Here is a 26,341-nt window from a genome sequence, read left to right on the forward strand (position 1 = left end):
GGTGATTCAAAAGATATTATAGTACAAGATAGAGATTGTCCACGTAAAAACGGCTACGCTCAAAAATGTGTTCGGCCTGCACATTTTTAGTAAACATCCATGCCGCACATGACTGTGTTGGAAACAGGGAATGAATTTATCAGCAAATTGAGACGAAAAACGGTGTTTTTCGAGCAACCGATTTTTTCTGTTTTTACTTTTCCTGTGAGAAATGTTTATCGGTCGTTGCTGTTTGTCCCCGATCAAAGATAGCCGAAAACTGGAAATCGCTCTTTTCATTTTTGCTATCCAACTTTATCACCTGCAAAGTTATCGCGATAATTATCAGAAGGCAAATAACAAAAATTTGCCGCTAACGGGATTCGAACCTAGACCCTCCACAAAAATGTGTATGAGCGCGCACCATAACCACTCGACCACACAAGCTGCTCGAGAGAGGACAGAAATTTTATACATAAAAGCTACAGGCGGTGACGACGGGACTACGGAAAGGCGAACAAAGAGCAGAAAGCAAACCAGTCAACTTTTCTTTGCTGATGATAATCGATTTTCGGTGCTGCGGAACGAGCGAAAACACATTCTCGGGAGAAACCCGGGTCTGAATTTATCGCACGTCTTTTTTCGCCGATAATGCGTGTGGGAGAGTTTTCTATTATCGCGATCGTGATCGATAATTTCACTCCCTGGTTGGAAACACACATTTTTTTTAAATTTCTCGTACGCTCATATGAGCATGTATTTTGCAATAATTTCGACATGGTAACCTCACTGGGTTTATAAACCACATTCAAATACCGAAAAATATTGATATTTTGCAAAAATGTGAGCGTACGAGCAATTTAAAAAAATGTTTGTTTAAACACAGTCCCTGTGCGGCATGGGTGTTACTCAAATATCAGAGTTTTTATTTTAGAGAGTCGCTACTGGTCCCATTGTTCTGGCGTCGGAGCATCTCAGGTACATATCCGTCAAAACAGAATGTGCATGTCTTGAAATCACTTCTAGATTGAGTTTAAATAAGGGCGAAAGTAACATGAGAGAGTTCTCTTCATCGACTCTCTCTTCTGCAAATTAAAGTGACAAGATGTAAATTCAATTGAACTTTTTTACACTTAGACGCTAGATTGCATCGCAACCTTTCGTTTCGTTTGTCAGATCTGACCTCTTTACGCGACGATCCCTCGGCGGTCGTCCCACGTGGTCTTACGATTGGTTGTTGCGCATTTCAGTACTCACCGACTGGTCCAAACTTACACCACCGGCCGGTTCCACCATACGACTCGCGCGTCGGCGTTGGTTCCGGGGTATAGGCGTCCCCTTGCAGTGGAGTGTTGAGCTTCCAATTGGGATGTCAGCTCACGCCGCACGTCTTATTGGCGGACGAGTCGTCGTCACACGAAAAATGCTACCGTGGTAGCCAATGTTGCACAGCAGTGGCGGTGACGGTTTGGTGGGTCAAAACTCACAGCCTATCGGTGATGGTCGGTGGTAGTCCTCGCTGGATCTGAGGAATGATTGTCCACCCCAGACTAGCCGCCCACGTTGGTTGGGCAAGGAGGGCCTGTTCAACGTGGATTCTCACTTAAATTTGCTCACTTTCAATCAAATTAGGCTTACCTGAATTTGTATTAGCCAAAACTCAATTAATCAGGCACTTTTTTCACCGATTCTAAATTCTCGATCAATTCAAATATTCTACACGAAAACACAGAAACATCATATTAGCACACGAAATTTAATTTTAAAACTCCCGATAACTTACTTCGAGTTTAGTTTGAACAATGAGAAACTAATTCAAATTGATTGAATGTAACTTTGATTAACTTTCAAAGCACTCCGACAAATGTCGATCTGCACTCCACAAAGCACTCCACTATTCTGAAGTAATAATCGCGATCCAGATTCAAAATAGGGTTGAGCACATTTAGATGAACGCAATTTCCCACCCGAATGCATACAAAAAGTCGTGCATTCTATTGTTTCTTTTGGTTGACTAATTTGGGAATTTTCATATGCAACTCTGGCGCAATTTAGTTACAGCGACGAGAGAGGTTCTGATTATTTCTCTAAGACGCAATAGATTTGAAATAATGAAATGTCGCCTAGTTACTCAACTCAAATACAAGATGGCGCATTGTTGGGTTTGTGCTTTGGCTAAACTTCATATGCTGTCAGTTTTGTACATTCATGACGAACACTAGTATATGTATAACAGAAACAGACAGTAACTTATGAATGAAACGAAAAACACATATAGGGTTCTAAATGACGTTACATTATCGCCCCCACTAAATAAATAAAAATTTTGAAATTTTTATAATTTTCAAAATTTTTATAAGAAAAGAAGGCTGTATCTTCAAATTATCAAACAAACATCTTTACCAAGGATCTGAATATTATTGCTTATCTACGAACTATTTCTGACCTAAGTTAACCAAATACTTCAGAAAAATCTGAAACCAAGTGTTATCCTATCTAAACGAAACTTTTCCGATTACTCCAGACAAAATCTGAATCAAATTTATTCTTATTTAACCGATTACCTCAGTATTGACTGAGAACAATTTCTGAGAACCGATCCAAATTACCTCAACATTCTGGAAAATTACTCGAACTTATTTTGTATACCGATAAACATCAGAGCTAATCTGATTAAATTAAACCAAACAAACTAAACGAAACTGCAATTATCATTGCATATTGTAGGTTTTACAACCCTATTGACTAAACTTAAAGCATATACGAAACGAATTAACACTACTACTACTACATTCTCGAAACACGGTTACCAATAACGAGACAATGTACAACTGTCCAAACTCACAAAACAAAACAAAAAACGAATGGACATGTGTATTCGAAAGGTAATTTATGCTTTAATTTACTATTAAAAAACGACTTTATTACAATTTTAGGCTAAAAGATACGGGAATTGAAGAGGGTACGTGGTTCTGTTACCCGCAATTGAGTAAAGTGATTGACTCTCAAGTGGTTTGATCATTTTCAGTGCTGATGGAAACACATGTTTGTCTTGCTCCTCCTGTGGGAAAGCACAAGATGCAAGTTGGATGTTGAAATTTCCAATAAGAATCTGTCCCCTTATGTGCAAGAGTTATCAATGAAGATAACTGCATCAGAGAACTAAATTCTAGCGAAAAATTTGATACTCGACAACGTGAGGAAACAGCTGATGTGACATCTCGAACGTTGGAGGTCCGTAGCACCTCAAAGAGTGTTTTGGTGAATGAAGTGTTGTTTCTGTGTCTCCGGCGAAGACACAGTCATAGCTCATACTTATTTACTACGGATGAAGATTTGTCGACGATCGAGGAAACACTAGGACATCTCAGATCGGACCTTTTCGTTGCACCACCGAGGTGTATTTTGGTTGTTTTGAACTGGTATATGCACTATGCGACAATAGTGCAGTCATAGCTTGACTTTTTGGGTTTAAGCACGTTTAAGGAACGAACCGTGGAAAGTGCCAGGTATGCGGTGTCCATCCTCTGTTTCCAAAATGTATGTGTTGGTTCCGAGCACTTCCTTGACTCGTGCCTTCGAGAACTTTGCTCCGAATTTACCGACAAAATTGGCACTCTTATCAGACAGGTGAACATTACGCTTATAGACCATATCCCCTTTCTTGAACGTATGTTTCTGATTTGACCGAAGATTGTAAGGTCGAGAATACTTCTTGTACGCGCTGTATAAGTTGGCGCGGACAAGTTCGTAGAGTTTAGTGAGATCTTCTTTCCGTTTTGCGGCATCGTAGTCTCGTCCCATACCAAGTTCTTGAAGGTGCTCGTACTCTTGACCGTGACTGATCATGTCTCGACCAAAGTTAACGAAGTAGGGGGTATGTCCGGTGCTTTCGTGGACGCTAGTTCGGATGGCTCGCGCTATGGTTTGAACCGAGTCATCCCAGTTTTTGTGATCAGCTTGCTTATTCAGCGCACAGCGTATCGCTGTGACTATCACTCGATTGACTCTCTCGGCTGGATTGGGAGCTGGATGGTAGACCGCTAAGTTCCATTGGGTCACTCCATACTCCTTCAGCAACTTTTTAAACGGGTCCGATACAAACACCTTCGCGTTGTCCGTTATGCATATTGATGGTGCGCCGAACAGATTGAATACTAAATTCTCCATTACAGTGCATACTGCAGGGGCGGTCGCGGTTTTCATACACTGCGCCATAACGAATTTCGAAAAGAAATCGCAGATAACAAGTATCCACACGTTTCCTTTGCGCGACCGAGGGTATGGACCAAGGAAATCGATGGATATCATCTCCCATGGTCTCGAACACACTTTTGGTTTTCCACAGGGGGGTTGTACATTCTGATTGGGTACTTTGGACTCCTTACACACTTCGCAGCTGAAGCAGTACCGTTTTATGTCGCTAGCCATACGCGGCCAGTAGTACCGTTCCCTGATCTTGGTGAGAGTTTTCAGGAAACCTAAATGGGCCTCGCTGTGAACGTCTTTGATGATGTTTCGGCGATCCGGTCCAGGAACTACTTGTTTCCAGCGATGCGCAGGGTCTTCCATCAGGGTGGAGTTGGTGATGAATTTAAAGACGTTGCCGTTGAGCATTTTGAAGTCAGGGTACTTCTGTGGATGGTGTTCTATCTGATACTTCAGTCCATCGATATACGGATCTGATAGATGAATGTCCACGGTGTAGATGCTCCTGCTGAGACAATCAGCTGGAATGTTTTCACTGCCCTTCTTATAACGCAGCTCGATGTCGTACTTTGATAGTTTCAAAGCCCACCGAGCGATACGCGGACTCCGAGATTCAATTGACATAGTCTGTAGAAAGGTCAGGCTCATTGCATCCGTCTGCACAACAAAGCGACTTCCTTCAACGAAATGTCGAAAGTGCTCAATACTTAGCAGCACGGCCAGGCATTCCCTTTCGGTGGCACTGTACCGGCGTTGAGTGCTAGATAACTTTTTGGAAAAGTAAGCGATGCACTTCCTCTCACCTTTCTGCATTTGCACCAAAACGGCACCAACGGCTAAGTCGGAGCTGTCCGTCTCGATGATAAACTGCTCCGAGAAGTCCGGATTTGCTAAGGCGGGAGCAGAAACGAGAGCATCTTTAAGTTTTTGGAGAGCTTCATAGGCTTCCGCCGTCCATTCGAACTTTTTACGTCCCTTCTTCAACAGATTCGTCAACGGGGTCGTGATTTCGGAGTATTTGCAGATAAACTTCTGATAGAAGCCGGCAAGACCTAATAGGCGACGAACATCCTTGACCGATCTTGGGGCTGGATAATCGAGGATTGGTTGAATCTTCGCGACATCTGTTGACAGTCCCGCTTCCGAGATCACATAGCCTAAATATCGTATACTGGTTTGGCAGAACTTCGATTTTGTGAGGTTTATCGTCAATCCTGCTTTACGTAATCTTTCAGCAACACATTTAATCAGACGGACATGCTCTTCAAAAGTATCGGCGGTAATAATAATGTCGTCCAAATACACGTATACAAATGGCTCTAAGTCATGACCCAGGACCTTAGTCATGAGCCTAGACATTGTTGCCGGTGCGTTGATTAAACCGAAGGGCATGACTTTAAACCGGAACAGCCCTTTGTTGGTCCTAAAGGCAGTCTTATTTTTGGCGTTTTCGTCCAGCTCAACCTGGTAGTACGACTCCGTCAGGTCGATCACTGAGAAGTATCGTGCTTTGCTGATACGATGTAGAATCTGTGACATATTTGGAATGGGAAATTCGTCTTTCTTAGTTACCGAGTTCAGCCTCCGGGAATCCAGACATATTCTCCACTTTCCGTTGGGTTTCCGAATCGGCAACAACGGATTGAGGAAATCGGCGGATGACAAGCACTCTTCGATAACATCTAGTTTACGAAGTCGCTCGATTTCTTCGTCGATCACTCGTTCCACGGTTGGAGACCACTTATACAGCGGTATTTTCTTCGGTGTTGCACCTAGAACTAAATCAATCGAGTGTTTGATAAAACTCGTTCTTCAAACTGACCTTCTTGTGTAGCGGGAAGCTCTTGGATAGCTTGAAACAGGAGTTTCCGTTCGAAATCGTTAAGTTGGTGTTCCGTGACAATATCTCCTGGACTTTTTATCGGGTTTGACGGTAGTTCTACAGTCGGCATTTCTAAGGTTTCATCTTCTTCCTTCAGGTCTGTAGATGGTCCTGATTCTAAGTCCGGAACTAAATGGAAGCAAACTTTGCGTTCGTCTTCGCTGAAATATCCTTCCGCTAATAGCAAACTGTTATTCTCAGACGGTTGTTCGGGGTCCACAGATCTTTGATTTGGGTGCATGGTCAACTGGAAGTTGAACGCTTTCAGGAAATCTATACCGAGAATCAAAGTTTTGCATACTTCTGGTACAATAACTGTTGGTATGACCTTGGTGACTTTCTGGACCTCGAACGGGAGATTGACATATCCAAGGCAACTGTACGAAGTCCGATCAGCGGTAAAAACTTTGAGACGACAAGGCTGAATCTTGAGTCCGAGACGCTCTATCAGTTTCTGAGAGCTAATAATTGTTACACTTGCTCCCGTGTCAACAAGGCCTTCTACTTCCACGCCTAACACATTGACACGAAGTGTAGGACAACGGTTAAACTGGGTATGGATAGTATACGTGTTGTTGAAGTACTCAAAGTTGCGGTTGGAGATCTCTTGGGAATCTGGAACAAGAGAGGGATCTCCGCATCTCTCCATTCCTACTCGTTTTTTGATTTTCCTTCCGATGCTGGACGAATGTTGTGCTGTTGAGGACACCGGAAGGCCGTAGTGTCTTGGTGTCCGCAAATGTGGCAGAAGATCGTCTTCTTCCGATCGCACTCTTTCCAGATATGGCCTACCTTTCTGCAATTCCAACATAAAGGTGGACGTTGATCAATGTGAGTTGAACCTCGAGCATTTTCAGACATTGGTCGGCGATCTTTGGATGAAACTCCATTTCTCGCTTGCAGAATGGAGATTTCTTCTTCATCGTCCTCCACATGTACAACGAAATCATCCTCGTCCTCAAGAACAACTTCGTTAACCAGATGTGGCTTCGTTTGGGATCGTTGGCCGTACAAATTTCCTTCCAAAGTATCGAATTTGTAACAGAGTTGCGCGAGATGTTCAACAGAGTAAATCTTCTCCAGAGCCAATCTTCGCTTGTAGGACAGTTTCATATTTTCAATAACCAAGTCGAATTTCTCCGCCTCGGTCATTGGTTTGATCAAACGCTGAGCCATAGTTTCGATGTCTGTCAAGAACGCGCTGAAAAGTTCGTTGGGGCGTTGCTTCCTGTTCCGCATTTCTTCCCTGATGAACCTGTCGCGGTTGGGATTATCATACCGCATCTGCAAATAATATAGCAACGTATCCCATGAGGTGAATTTTGATTCATATGCCGTATACCAGACATACGCATCGTCACGGAACAAAAGATGAGCGTGTGTCCGGAGCTCGTCCTTGCTCACTTGGTAGGAACGACAAAGTAGATCAATCTGCTTCAAAAAGTCGATAACCGGAACTGGATTTGTGTCTCCTGCAAACTTTGGCCACTTCTCAATAATATTGCAAGTCTGGTGCGGCAGTCTTCTCTGACTCGCTGCCCCGTTATTTGCTCCAAGATTTGTCCTTGCAAAAGATGGCGGAAAACGAATCGGACTTTCTGCATCTCCAGTGAACGGTGGCATTTGCGTCGAGTTCAGTTGGGAAAGATATGGCATGGAATTCCTTTCCGCGCCTAGTTCTACCGGTACATTTCGTGTAGTCTCCCGAGTTCCTGGATTGCTTCGCAACTGCAGTGGGGGTGACAACCTAGGTATTCCTTCGTGGCGTTCGCCTGTGGACCGAATTCCAAGGTGCTCAAACTGATCTGTCAGATTATGAATCGGGAGGTTGGGTACTGGTGGGCGATTCACTCGTTCATCAAGCAGATTCCTTACGTACGCCTGTACAATTTGCTCAATTTCTGAAACGTGTACGTATTCCCTCGAATTAGGTCGTTGATTTGCGCTTGTACTTGTAGGTGGATCAGACACTGAAGTGCGCGGTTCCGGTCCCGAGTTTCCAGCAGGGTGTTGTTGGCGAACCCTTTCCTCTGCCTGCGGTCTTGCATGCGGATGCTGTTGACCTTGGTTCGGATTCATGGACGACTCTACATAGGGCAACGGAGGCCCCATCGACCAAAAATCCATCCGGGATTCACGAGGAGGTTTCGGAACGACTCCCCCAGGGGGATTTCCATTTCCCAGCAAGTTCCGTGGTGAAACGGATCCTTCAGCGGCTACCTGGTCATTTGATGACGAAGCTGGACGGTCCTCGTTTAAAATCGATAAATGCTCATCCGGACGGAATCGAACATTACGGAATGGCAACAGATTTCCTTCAGCGGACATTCTGCCTAACGAAGCCTGCTGCATTTCCATCTGCAAGTTTCCCGGAGCTGGAAAACGGCTATCCAAGGAATACCGATTTCCGGACATAAACGGATTCAATACCCTCTCTGGCTCACGGCGCTGCTCTTCAGTCTCATCTGCACCAGAATTGCCACCGACAGCTCCACCTTCTCGAAGGCCTTCAGAGTCAGCAAGTGGTGAGATCACTGGTGTCCTTTGTCCTGTAACTGTAGCAGCCGAATTTCTAACTTCCGTATTCACTTCCAGAACAGGCGGAGCTCCTTCCGCAGAAACAGCTCCCAGCCGGGTCAAATCGAGTTGGAAATAGCGTCCAGCCATCCCGAAAACGAATTTCATCAGAGCCTGTCGGGTTTGCTCTCCCGACGTGGTAGTCGCGTGGCACCTACGGAGACGACGGTAGTGGTGGATCAGCCTAGATCGGCACCCGATTGGTCTACCCGACAACAAGGCGTCTTCAATCTCCTTCACGGCCGCCGCAACGGTCACATATTCGTCGTTAATGGTATTCGACGTCGGATAATCCTGCTGCTCTTCCCGACGGATCAGGTAGCGAAGCACCCGGCGGTTATCAGCACTACTACCGACAGCCGAATTCCGTAGTTTTAACTCATAAACAACTTCTTCTTCACTCAAATCATCAGCATTCATATAATAATTATCCATTTTGATCAAATTCACTCTTTATTCAATTCAATCACTTCAATTCACTTATTAAAAACTATTAAAAAGATAAACTTTGTTGGAATTCACTATTCTCAAACTCAAAAAGATTTTGACAGTTGTAAGAATATACTAATTTACTATTAAAAACCGCGATATTCAAAAATGTAACCGAAAAATACCGAATTCAAACAAAAATGACCGAATTCATATAACCGAACCGAAATTCAACAATTTGTAAACCTAAACCGATAGACGATTGCCTTTGCAATCCAAAAAATTAAATTTTGTTATTCTAAGCTCAATTCAGATCCAAAAACCAATCAAATTCAAAAATATTCTAATAAATTTTCCAATTGCCAACTTCCAAAGATTCCAATCAGCAATTCCAAGCTATTAAAGCCGGCCCCACGTTGGGCGCCAAAATGTAACGTTCCGTCCCGTTACGCTAAGCAAACGGCTTAAGCGCCACCTTCCAAGTAGAAGGACCGTTCACTCTTCTCAATTACCCGGCAATGAAACCTCCCTCTCAGGGCAGGTCAACCTAGTTCTTAAGAAACGAAGCCGCACTCAACAACCCAAACGTCAGACAACTAATCAGAACCAACTCAATTCTCAAAAAAAAAACTTACCGAAACCGAATCAAATATTCCTAAATTAGCCAATGGGGGAAATGCTTATCACTAAAAGAACCCAACACCAACCTTAAATCTAGAAATTCAACAAATTTGTGACGTATTAAAAAAAGGAGTACCCTAACTAATCTAGAAGTAAGTTTTATTCAGATTCAATTTAAGCGAAGTTACTTTAAAAAAATATATATTCAAATTCATCGAGTTCAAATCGATTGCCTTTAATTAAACTATTTAATTCAACTGCAAATTAAGGCAAACCTAACTCCTAACTGTGACGTCACGTTTTCGAAAGAAACTTCAAGAGCAAATTTTTCGTTTCGTTTTGTCAGATCTGACCTCTTTACGCGACGATCCCTCGGCGGTCGTCCCACGTGGTCTTACGATTGGTTGTTGCGCATTTCAGTACTCACCGACTGGTCCAAACTTACACCACCGGCCGGTTCCACCATACGACTCGCGCGTCGGCGTTGGTTCCGGGGTATAGGCGTCCCCTTGCAGTGGAGTGTTGAGCTTCCAATTGGGATGTCAGCTCACGCCGCACGTCTTATTGGCGGACGAGTCGTCGTCACACGAAAAATGCTACCGTGGTAGCCAATGTTGCACAGCAGTGGCGGTGACGGTTTGGTGGGTCAAAACTCACAGCCTATCGGTGGTAGTCCTCGCTGGATCTGAGGAATGATTGTCCACCCCAGACTAGCCGCCCACGTTGGTTGGGCAAGGAGGGCCTGTTCAACGTGGATTCTCACTTAAATTTGCTCACTTTCAATCAAATTAGGCTTACCTGAATTTGTATTAGCCAAAACTCAATTAATCAGGCACTTTTTTCACCGATTCTAAATTCTCGATCAATTCAAATATTCTACACGAAAACACAGAAACATCATATTAGCACACGAAATTTAATTTTAAAACTCCCGATAACTTACTTCGAGTTTAGTTTGAACAATGAGAAACTAATTCAAATTGATTGAATGTAACTTTGATTAACTTTCAAAGCACTCCGACAAATGTCGATCTGCACTCTGTTGGAAATAAAAACACAGGCGAGGCTTTGTTCTCCAAACCCAGGCACTGACTGATATCGCTATCAGCTCAGTGCCTCTCCTTTATTCAATCTAGGTATAACATATTTACAATTTATTTCCGTTTACCTACCAGTTGATACCTAGCTCTCCACTGAGAGGTGTGATGCACTTCCAAGGATGTACCTACCATTCAACACTCCTCCTCATCACACACTCTCAGATCCGACGCGTCCCGAGCTTCACCTGGCCACGTACTCCTCTAGCCTACCGAGCTCCTCCTTAGCAACCGAGCTACCAGACTCCTCCTGGCTCCAAGCAGACTCTGCTACCAGGCCCTCTCCAAGCTACGTCTGCTACTAAGAGGCTACCAAGCTCCTCCTGGCTCGAAGCGTCTTCCGCCTCAAGTACCTTCTGCCATCCAGCTCCAGCGTCCATCGATCAGCCAGCACCCTCTGCCTCTTGGTTCCAGCGCAGGTCCCACACGGCTGTCAATCCTCACCGAGTGTTGGTCCCCTCACCGCATCTTGGTGTCTCAACGAATATTGGCACCAGGCCTCATCGCATCTTGACACCTCATCGGGTATTGGCCTCCTCATCGTATCTTGGATACCGCACCTCGGTCTCCACGCTTCCCGAACCACCACCAGGGCGTCCCTGGGCCCATAACCTGTTGGAAATAAAAACACAGGCGAGGCTTTGTTCTCCAAACCCAGGCACTGACTGATATCGCTATCAGCTCAGTGCCTCTCCTTTATTCAATCTAGGTATAACATATTTACAATTTATTTCCGTTTACCTACCAGTTGATACCTAGCTCTCCACTGAGAGGTGTGATGCACTTCCAAGGATGTACCTACCATTCAACACACTCCACAAAGCACTCCACTATTCTGAAGTAATAATCGCGATCCAGATTCAAAATAGGGTTGAGCACATTTAGATGAACGCAATTTCCCACCCGAATGCATACAAAAAGTCGTGCATTCTATTGTTTCTTTTGGTTGACTAATTTGGGAATTTTCATATGCAACTCTGGCGCAATTTAGTTACAGCGACGAGAGAGGTTCTGATTATTTCTCTAAGACGCAATAGATTTGAAATAATGAAATGTCGCCTAGTTACTCAACTCAAATACAAGATGGCGCATTGTTGGGTTTGTGCTTTGGCTAAACTTCATATGCTGTCAGTTTTGTACATTCATGACGAACACTAGTATATGTATAACAGAAACAGACAGTAACTTATGAATGAAACGAAAAACACATATAGGGTTCTAAATGACGTTACACACATGGGTTTGGAATCATGCTATCAAAACAACGTGAGCCGTTAGGTAAATCTCATTTGATCGCTGCAAAAAAATTCACCTAGTGGTACACGAAAAGAAAAATCCTTATTGAATGTATAAGAAAATGTTATGCATTTTTGCCATTTCGTTTTTCTAATAAACCATATAGCTGAATGTAATGTATAGCATAAGCTACAAGATATGAGATGTATAAGTTTAACCTAATACAATCAATCAGTAACGCTCATGATTGCTATAACAGTTATTAATGCTATGTATGTGGAACAATTAATAAAACCTACTACCATATATTTTGAATTTCCTACTGTTTTTTCTTCAAGTAGACATGATTAAAAACAAGTTTTATCATAAATACATATCTAGTTTATTAACTAATTTTAATTTTTAATAACTTTGCGTGTTGAAAGATTGCAATTTTCTAGGTGACCGGGACATTTTCCTTGTTCAGCGGTCAGTCCTCCTATGTGGGGTGGCGCATTTGTTACTTCAAGCCGGTGTCGTATCGCTTGAGAAGTTTGCCTTTGCATCCGTTTTGCGTGCCAACATCACCTCGGAACTGCAACTGAAAATGAGAAATTCATCGTTATTATTTTGTTTCATCAAATATCACAGAAAATCTTACCCACCTAATCCGTCCTCATCCTCCATCCTTCGAATCTCCCGTGCCGTAAATTGCACTGGTTTGCGGTTATCTCTGTCCTTCCTCTTCGACTTTGTTATCTTCCGGGTCATTCCTTCCTCTTCAAAGTCGCGGAGCACATCGTGTTTCTGGCGACTAGCGATCCTGAGCGGTTTCGGAATTTCGATGGCGATTTTCCCGAGCTGCCGCTGCGGCTTCTGCTGCGTCTAGTTGAATTAAAGGAACTTCTCGGATGGCGGCATCTCCTCGAACAAGACCTGGACCGCGAGTCGTGGCCTGCAAAGGACTTTCGGCAGCTGCCACTATACGATGCTACAATATGAGAGACGAACTTTGGTTTTTCTAAAGTAAAATAATCTTTAAAATACTCACTCTTTTTGTTTACTGTTCAGGCGATTCCATGGGCGATTTTCGGCGGGAAATATTCAATCTGAAAACTTATTCAAAGTATAAGTTAAACCTTATACTTTTTGTTCATTATCCAAAACATATGAAAAGTATAAGTTTGACTTATAGCAATATTGTGGTATCATAATAACTGATATTAGGTGGGTTTATGACTGTTATTAGGTTCAGCGTTTTAAATTGTAAAAGGTAATTGTAATGAATGAAATAATTAAAATATTTTTCGTGTAAGTTATTTTCACCCAGCGGAGGCCTTATTTGACGCAAATTTGGGTTTAGTCAAGATAACCCAGATTTGGCTTCTTCCACGGAGCCGCACGGATATGTCGGTGCTTCTCTCTTCGTTTTTGACAACATTCGTGTGGGGTGAGGGAGAAAACAACCCAATGCTGAGTAAAAACTATAAGCTGTTTAGCCAAATTTGAGTTTTTAGAACTTATTCTTTGGGTTTAAATATTTTTCAGTGTATACTTTTATTTCTTAGTGTATATCCGTACACTGAAATAAATTTTAGAGTAATATTAACTATTCGACCATGTTTAATTTTACTATGCAAGAAAATAGTAATACTGAAAATGTTTTAGATTAGAACAACTATCTTTTTCTTGAATTTATCATGTCCTTCTGGCTTAACGCATAGTAATCATCACTATCAAACGTAGTTATCTTAATAACACCATTCGTGTTTGCCAGAACTATGTTTGTGATTATTTTCTACCATTTCCATATTTAGTTGAAACAAATTTCATCAAAATAATATTTTCGGCCATCTTTGCGGAATGATAAAATAATTGGATATTTTTCTATTTGTGTGGAAAAGATTTATATTTTTAAAAGATGTATTGCTAAATATTAACAAGTATTTATACATAATAACTTGGTAAGTAAGTTAATCTTGAATCACTTCGTTCAATTTCGCTAACAAAATCTGTAAATTTTATACATTGGGACTCGCAGTGTCTTGTCCGAACGATGTCCCTACAAAACCAAAGACAAATCCTTCGTTCGCAAGTAAGTGAACCAACCCGGATGGCCAAATACCGTTGGACAGTGCCCATGGCGTTGAGTGTAAAAACAGGGTGCCGTATTGGAAGCTTCCGCCGGTCGGATTTTACCAAGGTGTTTACCTAGCCGAAAGAGGAACTTCTGCTTCCATCATCCGTAATCCAAGGATGGTCACAATTCTTGCACCAGTTCAAGCAATACGTGTTCCATTTGCCAATGTTGTTCCGAGCATCAGTGCGTGGAACAACTTCAACAACAACGTCAATTGAACAGTGAATACTAGGATTCCCAGAACATTCTGAACGTTTGTTTTTACTGAAAATTCAGTTCCTGCACCAATTATCCATCACTTTTAGAGAAGCAGCAGAAGGAACCCCCGATGTCGCATCCGCTCTAGCAGCTAAATTTCCCGGACAACGTAGCCCACTCCCGTTAGGCATCCTCCAGAAACATCCGAGCCGGAAAACTACATACCAAACTACACGAAAAGAAAAATCCTTATTGAATGTATAAGAAAATGTTATACATTTTTGCCATTTCGTTTTTCTAATAAACCATATAGCTGAATGTAATGTATAGCAAAAGATACAAGATATGAGATGTATAAGTTTAACCTAATACAATCAATCAGTAACGCTCATGATTGCTATAACAGTTATTAATGCTATGTATGTGGAACAATTAATAAAACCTACTACCATATATTTTGAATTTCCTACTGTTTTTTCTTCAAGTAGACATGATTAAAAACAAGTTTTATCATAAATACATATCTAGTTTATTAACTAATTTTAATTTTTAATAACTTTGCGTGTTGAAAGATTGCAATTTTCTAGGTGACCGGGACATTTTCCTTGTTCAGCGGTCAGTCCTCCTATGTGGGGTGGCGCATTTGTTACTTCAAGCCGGTGTCGTATCGCTTGAGAAGTTTGCCTTTGCATCCGTTTTGCGTGCCAACATCACCTCGGAACTGCAACTGAAAATGAGAAATTCATCGTTATTATTTTGTTTCATCAAATATCACAGAAAATCTTACCCCCCTAATCCGTCCTCATCCTCCATCCTTCGAATCTCCCGTGCCGTAAATTGCACTGGTTTGCGGTTATCTCTGTCCTTCCTCTTCGACTTTGTTATCTTCCGGGTCATTCCTTCCTCTTCAAAGTCGCGGAGCACATCGTGTTTCTGGCGACTAGCGATCCTGAGCGGTTTCGGAATTTCGATGGCGATTTTCCCGAGCTGCCGCTGCGGCTTCTGCTGCGTCTAGTTGAATTAAAGGAACTTCTCGGATGGCGGCATCTCCTCGAACAAGACCTGGACCGCGAGTCGTGGCCTGCAAAGGACTTTCGGCAGCTGCCACTATACGATGCTACAATATGAGAGACGAACTTTGGTTTTTCTAAAGTAAAATAATCTTTAAAATACTCACTCTTTTTGTTTGCTGTTCAGGCGATTCCATGGGCGATTTTCGGCGGGAAATATTCAATCTGAAAACTTATTCAAAGTATAAGTTAAACCTTATACTTTTTGTTCATTATCCAAAACATATGAAAAGTATAAGTTTGACTTATAGCAATATTGTGGTATCATAATAACTGATATTAGGTGGGTTTATGACTGTTATTAGGTTCAGTGTTTTAAATTGTAAAAGGTAATTGTAATGAATGAAATAATTAAAATATTTTTCGTGTACTCTGCGAGCGGGTGATGGTGACCAAGAAAACTTCCCCAGCTCCGCCCCAATGGTGAGCCCAACGGCCCCAACATACTCCGGTATGTTATTATTAAGGTGTTTATTATATTTGTAATAAGTTGTATTTGATTGAAAAAAATAATAAATATAATGTTTTTTATTTATCTACTGTTTTTTTTTAACGTAAACAAAAATGGATGACTGCTGAACTACATGCATAGTAATTAAAACCATTTTCGAAAGTCAATCTTACCATGCCGCTTGTGACACACATGGTAAAATTGACTATGGAATCATTTTTGAAAATACCATAAAATGTAAACAAAAAGTGACATGGTAAATTATACCCTGCTCATGGTAGTTTCAAAAATAAATTATGGTCTACCAAAATCAAGTAGTAAAAGTGTCTTAATTTCACCCTCGGATTGGTCACCGTTACCATGTCTCTTTTTTCAGTGTAGCATCAAGACATTGGTCGGACTGATTTTCCTGATAGCTTCAAGAAGTAGAACCCATAAATTGATGTGGTCGAAATTTCTTCCACCCCTTAACAACTCATTCAGTGTAAGAATAGGTTTGAACCTTTTAGTAAACTATATAAAGTAATTCTAGGGATATCCACAGCTCCTAACCCCCTATTCATGTGAAAACTAGTGCATTGAGATGAAAAAAGTTGGATATAGTACAATTTTCGAGAGCTTCAAATATAAGAAAAGTCGAGTCGATTGAACAGAACAGGAAGGTATTTAACTCGTATTTTTTTTTACATAACATGTACATACCTATATAAAACTAAACTTAACTAAACTGTATATATATCTATCTATCTATCTATCTATCTATCTATCTATCTATCTATCTATCTATCTATCTATCTATCTATCTATCTATCTATATATATATACAGTAGGGTAGTTCAGACTATAAACATGAATCCCAAAATAGTTGTCACAATGGCCAACTTTGGCACCTACTCACGATTTCGAAAGCACAAATCACTTCATAAAACAAAACCAATGCACCTGAGCTTCTTATTTTAACCCTCTAATACCCAACCCCGCCTTTAGACGGGGTATAGTTTGAGCATTTTTCTAATTTTTGTTTCGTGCAAAATCAAAATTTTTATATTTTTGGCTGATTCTTAGGACTGTTTTGTATATCTCAAAATGGTTTTTGGTGTATTTTAAAGCGTATTCACATTTTTTTTATAAATCATTGAAAAATTGATGTTTTAATCACCTTCTAGAAGTCATTGTTTATTTTGTATTAAACCGCTACAATTAGCATATTTAAGATTTTTCCCAAATCATTCTATCCTAGTTTTATAGTTTAAGGGAATCGAATACACTCTTAAATTATTTTTCTTAAAATTACACGGAAAATTAAATTTTCTATGATATAAAAATGCAGTGGCATACGTGGGACCGCGCATAACTTGCGAACGGAAGGTCCGATTTTGGTCGTCTTAGTTTTGTTCTGTTAGTTTTCACCCAAGGAAGGTTTATGAGGCATAACACATGAAAAATTGAGAGTTTTTGAAAATTGAACTTTCATACATTTTGACTGGGGACTTGGTCTTGGCTAGAAACTTGAAACGTCAAAAAACGCAGTAGGCAAGACATAGTTTGCCGGGTACAGCTAGTTTTCTATGAAAAAAATTTAAAATAAAAATATTTTAACAATAATCATAAAATCTCAAAATGTTTTCATCTAAAAAAATCCGTACCCCAAATAGGCTTCCAGGAAAAATATAAAAATCTAAGAATGTTCAAAAATAAAAATTAGAAAAATCAAAAACTGAAATTCACGAAATCGATAAATAAACAGAATCATCTTCCAAAACATGTTTAAATCGATTTTAGATGACGAAAAATGATATTTAGATCAAAATCAAAAATTTGGGTATTAGAGGGTTAAGCCATAGACAAACAGACGTAACACCTTGAACGATTTACATGGAAATCCATCGCCCAGTTCACACTACCATCACCTGGTGGAAAAGTTGCACGAATCACTGTGTTGTGCAATATTGTCAACAGAAGGCACTAGTGTGAAACGTCAAACACATAGAAAAACGATACACGCGCCTCTGGTTGTGAAAGCCACAACTATGAAAATTTAAAATGATCGTTAAAAGCGTGGTCGATGGAATTTTCGCAAGTGTTAAGTCTGTTTGTCTGTGGTTAAGCTTATTACAAGTGAGCAAAACAGAATAATAAAATGCATGATTGTTTGAAGCTTGCTTCTTGAGATTTGTGCTGAAGTTCTGATGCATTGTTGAAGCGGGATTTCAAGACGTTTGTGCTTAATGGTGGCCCAAAAGCAAAATAGGTTTATATGGGAATTACTATGAAGAATTTTCGATAAACGTTCTGCGCGCTTTAATGCACCTCATGGATGAACTCATAGGGTCAAAGCCGAATTGAATTCTTCAGATCTCAATGATGAATGTTGTCGAAGATCGGAACTTATTTCGTCAATCGGGTAAAAAGTTATTAACCCTTCAGCGCGCGCGCTGTTGCAAAAAGTACAACACTACTAAAAAACCTCGCTTTTCGTATACAGCGCGAGCGCGGTGCAGTTTTGGTTACTTGAAGGCGCGCGTCCTGGAAGGTTAAACAAATTCTTACTCACATGCGCATCTTTATACACGATGTCCTGCAAGATGTGCAAGATGATAACACGCATACTATGATTGCGTGTCAAGCGTGTCGGTCGAGCTGCGGTCTTCTGTTCAAGCATGCATGGATGATTATTGATTAATAACTTCTGTCTCGTGAGTCGAAACGAGTTGCGGTCTTCGGCAACATTCATCATTGAGGTCAGAGAATTCAATTTGACTTCGACCCTATGACTTCATCCACGTGTTTATGCTATACAGAGCGGAGAACCTTTTTTTAAATTCTCCATAGTAATTCCCATATACAGTCAGGTTTTTTTTACGCGGGGCATACGTACCGCGTAAAAAAAACACAGTTCAAAATTCAAAAAACCGCGTAAAAAAAGTCTCACCATTTCTCGACGAATCATGCAAAAATAAGACGATGAACTTTTTTTTTGTATGGAGTTTGCATTTATGCGGCCGCGTAAATGAAAACCGCGTAAAAAAGACCTGACTGTAAACCTATTTTGCCGAAAATATGAGAGGGCTCTAGTTTTGCATCAAGGATTGCAATGAACATATGGGAGCTTTGAATTTTTGACATGTTAAAAGTCTGAACTGCCCTAATATACATTCATTGCATATTGTGGATTTACCGGCTACTTGTATTCTACCGGTTACTTAAGTAGCCGTTACAAAGTAGCCGTTTTCATATAAAAATCAACTTGATTGTCAAAAAATGAATGTCGCTGAGTAAATAGCTAGTGGCAACGAGGAATAGCGCATTCAATAAAAATGTTTAAAATCATTTTTAAGTTACTCCTTTTATAAGAGCATCGCCACGGGCGTCCCTATCTAGGTTCCTATCCCTATTTCCGGGCCCTGAATAGGGTTAGACACCGGTGGTATCTAAACAGGAACGAAAAATAAGGAGGCGACATGGGATCAGCGATGGGTTTCCACATTTGGGGACCCACTCAAATCTTGCACTGAGTTGCTATTCCGATGGTTTGTGTGACGTCACATTCTTTATTTACATTTTGCGGTGAAGTGAGCTGAGCAGTATTGTGGAAATTAACAGCAGTGGATAAATAAAGCAAGAGGTGAATATTGATGTAGGGTAACGAACCACTTGGGCAGCGGCCGGTATTTTGGGCACTCTTCGCTATAACTCAGTCAATTCCAAACCAATTGACTTGAAATTTTGTACACGGCTAGATAATATACGTATCTCATCGCGTTCCAAAAATTGTGTCAATTGCTTCAGAATTGGCTGAGTTATAGCAGAAAAGTGCCCAAAATAGGACCCCTGCCGAGATTTGTCCACTTCCCCTGCCGAGATTTGTTCCACTTCCCTACTTTGTCTTACGTGACCAGATGTTTTCCAGAACCCTATCACAAACAAACAGACGCAGTACTAATAATTCTCAAGTATACCGATTCACGTTTATTCAAAAATTTTATAGTTGGCTAACTGCCCATCTGTAGCATTCGCAGCGTTTTTGTTCAAGTTGTACATTCGCTTACTATTGTCACCTAGTTTATTGTGGATTTACCGGCTACTTGTATTCTACCGATTACTTAAGTAGCCGTTTTCATATAAAAATCAACTTGATTGTCAAAAAATGAATGTCGCTGCCACTAGCTAGTGGCAACGACGAATATCGCATACAATAAAAATGTTTAAAACCATTTTTAAGTTACTCTTTTTATAAAACGGCTACTTTGGAGGCCATACTGAAGCGCCCGGTAGAATACAAGTAGCCGGTATATCCACAATATGATTGGCCACTCTATTGGCAAAAATCAGTCCTTTTAGATTGGGTGAATATGTTTCCACGACTATGACTTTGAATAGCAAACGTATCACTTGAAAGAAATTGCTATTAAAATCATCGTCATGTAAACATAATCCCCAATGCCAAACACGCTATTTCACAAAACGCTCAGTAAGTGACGGTAGTGAGCGAACGTCAAGCAGGAGCAAAAATTATGTGAGCGCCGTCTGTGAACAATTTGCAAACTACAGAATATTTGGTTTAAATTTTCTTTAAAACATAAAACGATAAGAGATGACTAGAGGGAGACCGGAAACGTCTGCTTGTCTTTTTTTTCCTTCTAAACCATAGGGGGATAATCTGCTCAACAGACACCCTAACAGAAGGTTAGGGTAGTGTAGTTCTGAGGCCGTCTTCTACAACAAAAGTAAAAGCCAGGACTACTCTCTCCTCGTACCCACTAAACCATTCCTATGGTCGCCAAACCCTACGTCTCTCCGGAACCACCAAGAAGGTATTGCTTCAGAGAGGGGCTATTGATTTTGTTTATTTGACTTCATGATTAAATCCCACGAGTAGCACGGGAAAGAACGTCCACCACGCCAGAGCCCTGCATTAACGCGGTAAGGGACAGCTTACGTGGGGGGTGCCCAGGTACCCCACAGGCTCCGTTAAAGATCGAGCATCTTTTTCACCCCCCCTTCCTCCGATCTAGCCCTCGATCACTCATTCCTCAGCACGGGTCGCTTGACACCTTGAATTGGGCTTAGTAGTCCTATTCTTAGTCGTCGACTACGCAGCTGACTCGTAAGCGAGGGGGGGGGGGGGGTGGTGCGTCAGGCCCCAGGACTTTTGTCCCTGCTGCCCGTCTGCTTGTCTATGACGAAATGTTATATGTGTTACGTGTGCTTGTCTGTGACGCTTTATGCCATTTTATGCAGGATTCGTCAAAAGTTTGGATATATTTAATGTTTTAGTTTGTACTACGTCTGATAAAAAATAAGGACCACTTTTTGCAACGCACGGTGGAAAATCAATATGTTTTTGAAGTCTCTAAACCCAAAATAGAAACCACTGGTGGGAAGGTGAGGTGCTATCCTAAAATAGCACCCGAAAAGGAGTGGTATAATAGAGATAGCGATGAGGACTGCCGTGGCGATGCTCTAAAATGGCTACTTTGGAGGCCATACTGAAGAGACCGGTAGAATATAAGTAGCCGGTAAATCCACAATAGAAAAACGATATATAGTGCAATTCCGATTATCGTGAAACTTGGTGGGTTTGTAGTTGTTCGAAAATAATTAGAACCGTATTTTTTTTATTTCGTCATTAGGGTGAACAATTTTCAGGTGGTCCTAAAAATCAAGGTTTTAAAAAATCAAAAATATTCAAAAAAACATAACTTTTGAATTAGTTAATCGATTTCAAACTTATTTTTTATTTTGTTTGAAAGCTATTAAATTCTAGTTTTTAGGAAAAAATAAGCTGAATGGGCCAAATTGTGTTTTGTGCAAAAAATGCAAATATATTAGTTTTTCACGTTTTCATGGTCTCGGAACCAAAGAGATACCCTGGTTTTATATTTTCATTTGAAAGTTCAGGAAACTTGGCGTAAAATATCAAAAAAATCAGAGATGTATGTTTTTTAGTTTTTGAGATGATTTTTTTGAATATCGAGAGTCATGTATTTTAAAACTAACTGCTCTAAAATTGCCCGATATTGTAAATATGAATTAAACCATGCCTTGTATTGCTTTTTTGAGTGCTTCCTGGTCTTTTGGGTATCCATGTGTATAAGGATTCATTAGATAATCAAATTAAAAAAAAGTTTTTGTATGGGAAAATTTGGCCTTTTATTTTCAAAAACCATACCTCAAAAACTAAAAAAACATACATTTTTGATTTTGTGATATGTTACGCCAAATTTCCTGAACTTTCTGGAAAAAAACAGACTACCTCTTTGCTCCCAAGACCAAGAAGACGTGAAAAAATAATATATTTGCATTTTTTTTTTACACAAAAACACAATTTGGCCCATTTTGCGTATTTTTCCAGAAAACTAGAATTCAATAGCTTTCACAAACAAACAAAAAAGTAGTTTGAAATCGGTTGACTGATTCAAAAGTTATGATGTTTTGAAAATTTTCAGTTTTTAAAATGATTTTGAGACCATCTTATCAAAAAATTGGTCTCCCTAATGACGAAATAAAAAAAATACGGATCTAACTATTTTCGAAGGACTACAAACCAACCAAGTTTCACGACAATCGGAGTTGCACTATATCGTTTTTCTATGGAATGGCTGTATATATATTAGGTTGTCCCAAAATTGCACATGGTCAAAAAGCTTGGGGGCTCACCCTGCAAATGATAGCTAAGGGTGTTAGAAACAAACTTTTGTATGACGGCAACTTTCAGAAATGACGTTTAGAGGTCGCCCCGGTGAAATTTTTGAAAAATGGCCATTTTTCGTAATAAATTTCATATAAATATTTTATACCGTACAAAGATTGGCAATACCCACTATTTATGTTTTTTACAGCTTGATATGGATCCAAACTACCTGGGAAAAATAAATAATGACATGTTTTGCTGGTAATTTTTTGATACTGGTTTTTTGAATTTACTAAAATTTGTCATTTTTTGATATACTGTGCATTTTACCCATCATAAAAAGTATCTGAACATTATGCTAATTTAAAACAATGTCCATAAAAAGATAGCAAATTTTATGAGGAAAAACTTTGCCGAAGACAGCATTGAGTTTTTTTTATCCGTTTTAGAGTTAGGGTAATTGATCCGATCATGGAGGAGTTAAGCACTGGGTTCATGCTCAAACCACAATTGAATCGCCCCAAGCAAATTTTTTACTTGGATTGAATTGAAAATAATAGAATCTATCCTTTATCTACGGGAAAATAACGAAATATTGCCACTTTGAGGTTGTTATGAGCATTTTATTCGTTTTTATCTAAAAGAACTTTGTGTTCCTATTGTTGCGGTATTTGTTCCTAATGTTGCGGTATTTGTTCCTAATGTTGCGGTATCCCATTGAAATCATATGGAATACCGCATTATTAGGAACACTACCGCAACAATAGGAACACAGCAGCAAACATATTAAGGAAAATATTTTTTTTAAATAGATTTTTGGGCAAATCTTAAGCAAACAAATGGTGCAATCTCATAATTTAAGCACAATACATCTATTAAAAATACCTTTTGGTAACATTTCAGTCGAAAAAGTGCTCAATTAGCCATTACCGCAACAATAGGTACTACCACAACGATGGGAACAATTACCCTATTTATGATTTACTATTTGGTAAAATTTTGATTTTTAGGTTTTAAAAAAATAATCCCAAAAGAACGTCCCAAAAACACACACAAAGTAAAAAATCACGTTACTCAAGAAGTTTTTGTCTTCATTGTGTTATGGAATTATGGTGGCATCATTTATTGCATTTTTGTTTCCATTGACAAATCCATTTTCTTTGATATAGAAAGGTACCTACTAGCGAGAAACTTTATCATTAGGTACCATTTTGAGATGCCTCAGTAGGCCATGGCATTTTTAACGTTTATGTACTGACATTGGTTTATACGAGCATAATACACAATCAAACGCACGGCACATTTTCTATATCATTTAGAAGGTGATACATTCCGCAAAACATGCCGTTTTGGTTTTCAGTGATGTTGTTTAAATCGTTCAAAGACATGAATAAAACGTTCTAGTAGTTCTTTTCATTTTGATCAACATAGAACGATAAAAATGACGTTAATTGTTTTCGTCCAAAACTGCTGTTTACCAATAATAGCCTACCTTGTCTTATTGTATGCCGTGAATGTGTTATGGTAAACAAATTGTTCTAACCTTGGATAACATTACGTTAACTCACTGGTTCATCTTACACGCTAACCCTCAGTTACCCAGATTGGTGTCAAAGCGACCCAGATTGAGCAAAACTGCAGTTACTCTAATCTGAGTAAAGGCACCTTTACTCTAATCTGGGTTACCGATGTTGGTTGCAAAATCTGGGTAACCGGTACCCAGCTCCTCCTGGACCTTGATTTTGTTAATTTATTTCCAATTTAGATTTTTAATAAAAAGCTCCCAATTCCCGTGTGCTGTTCACTTACCTGATGCAGGAAAACAGTTCCCTGGAAGAATTTAACTGTTTTCCCGTCATTTATCCTCATATTTTTCGAGGAAACACCCATAATTGCCAGCGTTCGCCTGACCGCTGCCATATTCTCAAGCCGGAAAGTGACAAAGTGCCGATTACCCAGATCTTTACCCAGATTTAACCTATCTGGGTTTTCGGGTTACCCGGATTTTGACAACTGCTAACAACATGAAAATCCGGGTAGAAACGACCCAGGCGATGGGTAGTTTCAGGTTAGCGTGTATCCCACCCGTTGCCTCGGTGTATCTTATTTTCAGTGTTGATAAAGATAGTTCAAGTCAGTAAATGTAAAAAAAAGACATGCTCTGCTTTTTGTCTTGAATTTGAACGAAAGTATCTAAAAATTGGTATTGGTATAAGATGTTCGTAATCGCGATTTGAATTTTGTATGGATCAACGTATTCGCCTTTATTCACTTTGCTAATGTTTCCTGGGCTGTTTCACTGGTCCAGGACTCAAACGACTTCGTGTAGAAAAATAATTGAGAGTCGATATTCTCAATTATTTTTCTACACGAAGGAAAGTAAGATAAATGCGAAAATATGGCTCAACACTTTGTGGAGAATAGCTTTAAAAAATCAATAGGCAGTACGAAGCTTGTCAAGAGAGCTAGCTTTTTAAGAAATTTGCGAGTTAATTTGTATATGAAGGGATTCAATAACAAAAAAAAACAATTAATGATATCACCATAATTCCATAAAACAATCAAGACAAAAACTTGTTGAGCATACGTAATTTTTTACTTTTCATGTGTTTTAAGGAAGGGGCCCATATAGCCGAGGCGGTAAACGCACGGGTATTCAGCATGACCATGCTGAGGGTGACGGGTTCGATTCCCGGTCGGTCCAGGATCTTTTCGTAAAGGAAATTTCCTTGACTTCCTTGGGCATAGAGTATCTTCGTGCCTGCCATACGATATACGCATGCAAAATGGTCATTGGCAGAGGAAGCTCTCAGTTAATAACTGTGGAAGTGCTCATAGAACACTAAGCTGAGAAGCAGGCTTTGTCCCAGTGAGGACGTTACGCCAACAAGAAGAGAAGAGGAAGAGGTGTTTTAAGGAAATTCTTATGTGACATTTTTAGAAAAATACCCAAAAATTCAAATTTCACCAAATAGTAAATTGTGAATAACTCTAAAACGGATAAAAAAAAACCAATGCTGTCTTCGGCAAAGTTCTTAATTAAAATTTTCTATCTTTTGATGGAAATTGTTTTAAATTAGCATTCGATTCAGATACTTTTTATGATGGGTAAAATGCGCAGTATATCAAAAAATGACAAATTTTAGTAAATTCAAAAAACCAGTATCAAAAAGTTACCAGCAAAACATGTCGTTAATTATTTTTCCCAAGAAGTTTGGATCCATATCAAGCTGTAAAAAATATAAAAATAGTGGGTAATGCCAATTTTTGTACGGAAAAAATATTTGGATGAAATTTATTACGTAAAATGGCCATTTTTCAAAAATCTCGACGGGGCGACCTCTAAACGTCATTTCTTAAAGTTGCCGTCATACAAAACTTTGTTTCCAACACCCTTAGCTATCATTTGCAGGGTGAGCCCCCAAGCTTTTTGACCATGTGCAATTTTGGGACAACCTAATATATATGTATTATATTATAATAATATAATAATTGAATTCGACCTAAGTGATGATCCCCTTATATCTGAATGTTCATTATAAAATTAGTGCCTCTTCGGCTATCGGATAGAAAACTGTGCAATATAGATTAGTTCATACTCGAGCCTTAACTTGTATAGTTGGTATTCTTTTATATCCGAAACAATTCCACTGTCGACGAAGTTCAGGATGTTTTGCGACGCGTGAGAAATAAGAAAAAAAATGTTGAAAAATATCAATTGGGAATCAATTGCTATTAAAATAGTGTAATTCCTCAGAAATTGGTAATTTATTTGGTGACAACACAAATCCTTTTTTCAATTAACGTGAAGTGATAAGCCATTTTGAAGAAGCAATTAT

At 39.8% G+C, this 26,341-nt stretch overlaps 1 long non-coding RNA gene across 1 annotated transcript; it reads left to right on the plus strand.

Annotated features, from left to right (window-relative positions):
• Positions 1–13,833: 13,833 nt before the first annotated feature.
• LOC134292180 (uncharacterized) lies at positions 13,834–26,105 on the plus strand. The gene is made up of 2 exons (XR_009999509.1): positions 13,834–13,973; positions 14,051–26,105. It is a non-coding gene; the product is annotated as an uncharacterized LOC134292180 (long non-coding RNA).
• Positions 26,106–26,341: the final 236 nt, after the last annotated feature.

This window comes from Aedes albopictus, chromosome 3 (assembly GCF_035046485.1).
Source record: "Aedes albopictus strain Foshan chromosome 3, AalbF5, whole genome shotgun sequence".
In the NCBI taxonomy this organism is placed as follows: domain Eukaryota; kingdom Metazoa; phylum Arthropoda; class Insecta; order Diptera; family Culicidae; genus Aedes; species Aedes albopictus.